We start from the raw sequence: 6,000 nt of genomic DNA on the forward strand, positions 1-6,000 counted from the left end.
AAACCCATGAGTAGGGACATGTTGTTAAAGAGTACAATTTGCATATTGAGATCGAATCTTCGATTTGTACTTTCCATGTTTTCACACACTAAAACACATTTTAGATGAAAGGTACTATTGAACAACTCGACTACACACCAGTTTGGCCTCGTTTTGGGTTAGAATTGTAAGTACTCACGCATAAATATTAAGTCAACGCATTACCTTATGTCGGTCGAGTTGGTCTTTGAAAAGCGTATGTAACCGTTTGTGATAAAATACATAATGTTAGAAAGATGTGTTAAAAGTAGAATACAATGATCCACACACATTTGCCTCGAAACTGCGTGGTTTTCCTTTTGCGAACTACGAGGTAAAAGGAAAACCACGTAATTTCGAGTGATACTTGTGTGGATCTAACTTATATTCTACTTTTTAAATATCTGTCTAATCATACGCATTTTGTATGAAACGTTTACAAACGCTTTTCAAAGACCAACTCGACCGATCCAAGGCAACGCGTTCCATGTCTTAGCTGCTGCAACTTGAAATGAACGCTCCCCCCCCCCCCCGAGGTACATGTGTTCTCCACATTTTTTTTCCGCAAAGCGTAGATTTTCAAGTGTTGGGAATATTATGGTTGCACACGAATCTTGTATTACATATATATATATATATGTGTGAACCGCTCTGTGAAAATGAGTCAGATGTAGGCAATTTCAGGAATTGAGTTGTATGCATGGCTGGAAAGAACACATCAGCAGCAGTAATTTGGTATGTGTCTAAGCTTTGGGGTGTATCGCATTGCTGAGTTACTCCCGTTTTTGTGAAAAACGAATTACAAGTAAAATGATATTTTAAACTACCATTGTGTGCAAAAGGATACAAATAAGACATAAGTATGATCACAAAATTGTTGTATTCATAACTTTATTGCCTACAAATAAGTGTTCTAAAGGTTAACCATGCAACTAAAGATCTTAAAAAGAAAATAATTATTTTTATTTATTTAAAAAAAAAATCCAGAACTGTCCATAACTTAATATTGCATTGGGCGACATGTAACTCATTTTCACAGAGTGGGTCACATATATACGTCGGGGAGTGACCATTCGTTGCCTTAAAGACACTGGACAAAATCCGTGGAAGTGTCGTGGCCGAGCGGTTAAGAGCACCGAATTCAAACTCTGGTATTTCTGATCAGCAGAGTGTGGGTTCGAATCCCCAGCCGTAAAACTTGTGTCCTTCGGATGGGACGTAAAGCCGTTGGCCCAATGTGTTGCGTAACATATGTAAAATAACCTAGTGCACTTATCGAAAAGAGAAGGGGTCCGCCCCGGTGTGCCTGGCTGTGGCTGCTGTATGCACCGTAGTACCTTGTAAACCCTTACAAGGTGCTAAATAATTGGGTCTCAAAATTCATCACTTCAATAACGTATCTTTCTGAAAGTTTGTATATACTCAGCGCCTTGAGTACCTTGTTTGGTAGATACGTGCGCTATATAAGACTTCTATGGTTTTATACCATCGACAGCTCTCCATTACTCGTTACCAACTATAAGGTTTTATGCTATTAGTTATTTTGAGTAATTACCAATAGTGTCCAATGCCTTTAAACACAAGCAAGTCGATTTTGTATGTAATCCTCTGTTCAATTTTGAGCAAGTGAAGTTGTTTCAGAAGAGAGCTGATTTTGTGTATATTTTTGGGGGGATAATGTACTACGCACGTTCTTTGTGCCACTTTATCTGACCGTAGCGTGATTTCACGGTTGCATACAGCACGTGTATGGCGTTTCCGGTTCAATATCGGAACTGAGATTTTGTTTTTAAAGGAATGCCACGTGATGATGCATAATAAGAACTGACGTCGTGAGGCCTTAATCTTACAAGAAAATTCTTTTTCCTACTTTAGAAGGCATTGATTGATCAACCAATAACTTAGTGTCATACATGAGTCTTATTTATAGAACTGTTAAAATGCATCGGGTGGATTTCCGCTGAGGTAAGACTAGTCTTGTCTCGAGTTAGGAAGAACTACTCGTAATAATTTAGGAATAGCCTTAAAGGGAAGGTACATGTTTGGGAATTGTCAAAGACCAGTCTTCTCACTCGGTGTATCCCATCATAAGCATAAAATAACAAGCCTGTGAAAATTTTTGTTCCATTAGTCATCGAAGTTGCGAGAAAATGATGAAAGAAAAAAAAACACCCTTGTTGTTGTTGGACGAATTTGTGTGCTTTCAGATAGGAATAAAAGACTTCTAGCTAGAAGTCTTTTATTATTTTATTGAAAAATTACCTATTTCTCAAAAACTACGTTACTGCAGAGGGAGTTGTTCCCCACAATGTTTTATACTATCAACAGCTCTCCAATGCTCGTTACCAAGTCAGTTTTTAAGTTAATACTAGTTTTGAGTAACTACCAAACGTGTATACCTTCCCTTTAAAAGAACATTACAGAATTGGGTTTTGCTTACACAACAGTTGCTTGCAGTGTAAGCACTGTATGTAATCCACCATGAATTAAACATGTACATAAACTGACAAACCTGTTGAAGTTTGAAATCGATCGGCCATCTGGGTCACGAGAGACTAGTGACTAACCGATGACATAATATTTTGCATTGAATTGATCCCAAAACAAAAATGAATAAAACGCTCACTGAGCTAAAACTCACAAACACGAAATTAGATTATTTATTTGTCATCAAGTATGACATCATTGCAGGCAGAAATATTTCAAGGGATGTTTTCAACTATCATCATCATTCGACCGTGGAAGTTGTATGTAAATCTGTGATCTTCACGATTTTTGTTTCTTACCAATTATGTAATGTTCCTTAAAGGCAGCGGACACTTTTGGTAATTACTCAAAATAATTATTAGCATAAAACCTTTCTTGGTGACGAGTAATGGGAAGAGGTTGGTGGTATAAAACATTGTGAGAAACGGCTCCCTCTGAAGTGCCATGGTTCTCGAGAAAGAAGTAATTTTCCACGAATTTGATTTCGAGACCTCAGATTTAGAACTGGAGGTCTGAAAATCAACCATCTAAACGCACACAACTTCGTGTGACAAGGATGTATTTTCTTTCATTATTATCTCGCAACTTCGATGACCGATTAAGCTCAAGTTTTCACAGGTTTGTTATTTTATGCATACGTTGAGATACACCAAGTGTGAAGGCTAGTCTTTAACAGTTACCAATAGTGTCCAGTGTCTTTAAAGTTGTAATATCTTTTACAACTATTCCAAACTCGTTTGTTCTTTTTCCGTTTGTTTATTTCGCCAGTTGGTAGAGCACCGGCACTTAGAAGTATTTGATTCAAGTCCCACTCTAGTAAGTTGTCCTTGTTCAATCACAAATCAAAAAACCTACCTCCGTCACTGATTCACGGCTAGATTTCCATGCAATTGTCAGCAACCTTGAGAGGTATAAATGTCGTTATCCTTGACGTCACCTGTCTGCCTGTAGTTTTAATTCAATGTATGTGCCCACCTCAGTCCTACAATAGAAAACGACAAAATAAAATAAAAACATCTACCCACGAATTTGTTTTTCTGATCAATGTTTTATTTGATTGTGATTCCAAAGCACATGCAATCTTCGCAGTATGTATGTTAATGGATTTGTTTGTGTGGTGGCGAGAATACTGGTCTTTGAAAACAACCAAACGTGTCCACGCCTTTAAAACTTGATTGGAAAACTGGAACTCATCGCCTCGCTATTCAAATCCTTTTATAGACACTGGACACTATTGGTAATTGTCAAAGACCAGTCTTCTCACTTTGTGTTTCTCGACATATGCATAAAATAACAAACCTGTGAAAATTTGAGCTCAATTGGTCGTCGAAGTTGCGAGATAATAATGAAAGATAAAAACACCCTCGTCACACGAAGTTGTGCGCTTTCAGCTGCTTGATTTCAGGACCTCAAATTCTTAATCTGAGGTCTCGAAATCAAAGTCGTTGAAAATTACTTCTTTCTCGAAGACTAAAGTTACTTCAGAGGGAGCCGTTTCACACAATGTTGTATACCATCACCAGCTCCCTATAACTCGTATACCAAGTAAGGTTTTATGTTAATAGTATTTTGAGTAATTACCAACAGTTTCCACTGCCTTTAAAGGGAAGGTACACGTTTGGTAATTACTCAAAACTAATATTAACTTAAAAACTGACTTGGTTACGAGCATTGGAGAGCTGTTGGTAGTATAAAACATTGTGGGAAACGACTCCCTCTGAAGTAATATAGTATTTTTGAGAAAGAGGTAATTTCTCACTAAAATAATAAAAGACTTCTAGCTAGAAGTCTTTTATTCCTATCTGAAAGCACACAAATTCGTCCAACAAGGGTGTTTTTTCTTTAATCATTTTCTCGCAACTTCGATGAACGATTTAGCCCAAATTTCCACAAGTTTGTTAGTTTATGCTTATGGCGGGATACACCAAGTGAGAAGACTGGTCTTTGACAATTACCAAACGTGTACAGTGCTTTTAAAGCCTGATTTGAAGACCGGACCTATTCTCTGGTTTCGATTTCATCTCGACAAACAGTATTGCGTTTTACTCACACAGTCTCTTTGTATAGGTTCTGTGCCTAAGCCGTGCACCAATTCCCTTTTTACATTAGCATTGGTCTACTTACTAACGTCTGTCTACAAAGTCGTGTCGATTTCCAAATGAGACATACTTCGCTCGAGTGAATGTGATCGTGTTATTAATTATTTGTAGATATAATTATGTTATAATTTTCCAACCTGAGATTTATTAAAGGTTTTTGCTCACTGCGGTATGCGTTCTGTTTATTTCTGTTTGTACAGTATTTTGTTGTCATGTATGACAAATTGTATAAGGCACCCTGAATAAAGCTATAAATAAACTAGAAGGCCGCCAACAAACGGTTGGTACAGTGTCGGCTCGTTAAGCCGGCCGACCTACAATTTTTAAGCCGACCTACGATTTTCTTGCGCCCGCAACAAACCGTCGGCAACGCGCAGACAAGTTATAATTTTATGATCAGGTTACAACAGCTGAGAAAGTGTGCACCTGCATGCGATTGGTTCCCGACCGTCGGGATCACGTCGTACAGGTTGAAATTGTTCTATCTCTTGCGACTGTTTCAGATTGTCAGGGAAGGTACACGTATGGTAATTGTCAACATAAGCATAAAATAACAAACTTCTGGCTAGAAGTATTTTATTATTTTAGTGAGAAATTACCTCTTTCTCAAAATATTATACTTCAGAGGGAGCCGTTTCTCACAATGTTTTATACTATCAGAAGCTCTCAAATGCTCGTTACCAAGTAAGTTTTTAATTTAATATTTGTGTTGAGTAATAACCAAACGTGTACCTTTCCTTTAAGGGGGGCCGGGGGTGGGGCTGGAACTGCCAATCTGATCAAAGAGCCCTTTAAAATCATCGCAGTTACGCTCAGGTCGTTAATAATCGCCGACTAAAAAATTCCCGATGGTCTTAGCTCAGGTGCAGTAAGATCCTGAAAAGTCAGTTGCCGACTGTTTTATGTTGACGCAAGGTCGACATGGGGCCGGCTTTAAACCGGAGGCCGATGGTTCAAACCCCGCTCTCTAGTAATCGTTTTCTTCGTTTAACCCCAAATCAAAACAGACAGGCAATAAGTGACAACAAGCCTGCGTGGTACCTTGAGTTTTAGTCTGATGCATTGAACCCGCATGCAACGTTTTGTTGTATACTGCGCACAGGGCACACTGAAGCCTGAGCCCCGGATAACTTGGCTTCTCAAATGCACGTTGCGTCCCTATGAAAAGTAATGAATGTATCCTCGAACATCCAGATGGACCCTGGGTGGATTTCACATTAAAGCCTGAGGCAAACTCGTAGTTTCTCAAACACACAACACGGGGGAGAAGGATCGGGAGGGGGGGGGGAAGGGGACGTAACCAGCGATGATCTCCGCTCGTCCAGTCTCATCCAATCCGAACACACATTGATGATATTTGCACCAGGCGCGGTATGTTGCAGAAATGCATTCAATT

General features: G+C 38.9%; 1 long non-coding RNA gene across 1 annotated transcript in view; it reads right to left on the reverse strand.

The window, feature by feature from the left end:
- Positions 1-3,483, reverse strand: part of LOC117299407 — a 42,949-nt gene extending 39,466 nt beyond the window's left edge. The window contains exon 1 of the long non-coding RNA XR_004520071.1: positions 3,361-3,483. This is a non-coding gene — a long non-coding RNA (uncharacterized LOC117299407). The remainder of the gene's footprint in view (positions 1-3,360) is intronic.
- Positions 3,484-6,000: the final 2,517 nt, after the last annotated feature.

The sequence above is a fragment of the Asterias rubens genome, chromosome 14 (genome assembly GCF_902459465.1).
Source record: "Asterias rubens chromosome 14, eAstRub1.3, whole genome shotgun sequence".
In the NCBI taxonomy this organism is placed as follows: domain Eukaryota; kingdom Metazoa; phylum Echinodermata; class Asteroidea; order Forcipulatida; family Asteriidae; genus Asterias; species Asterias rubens.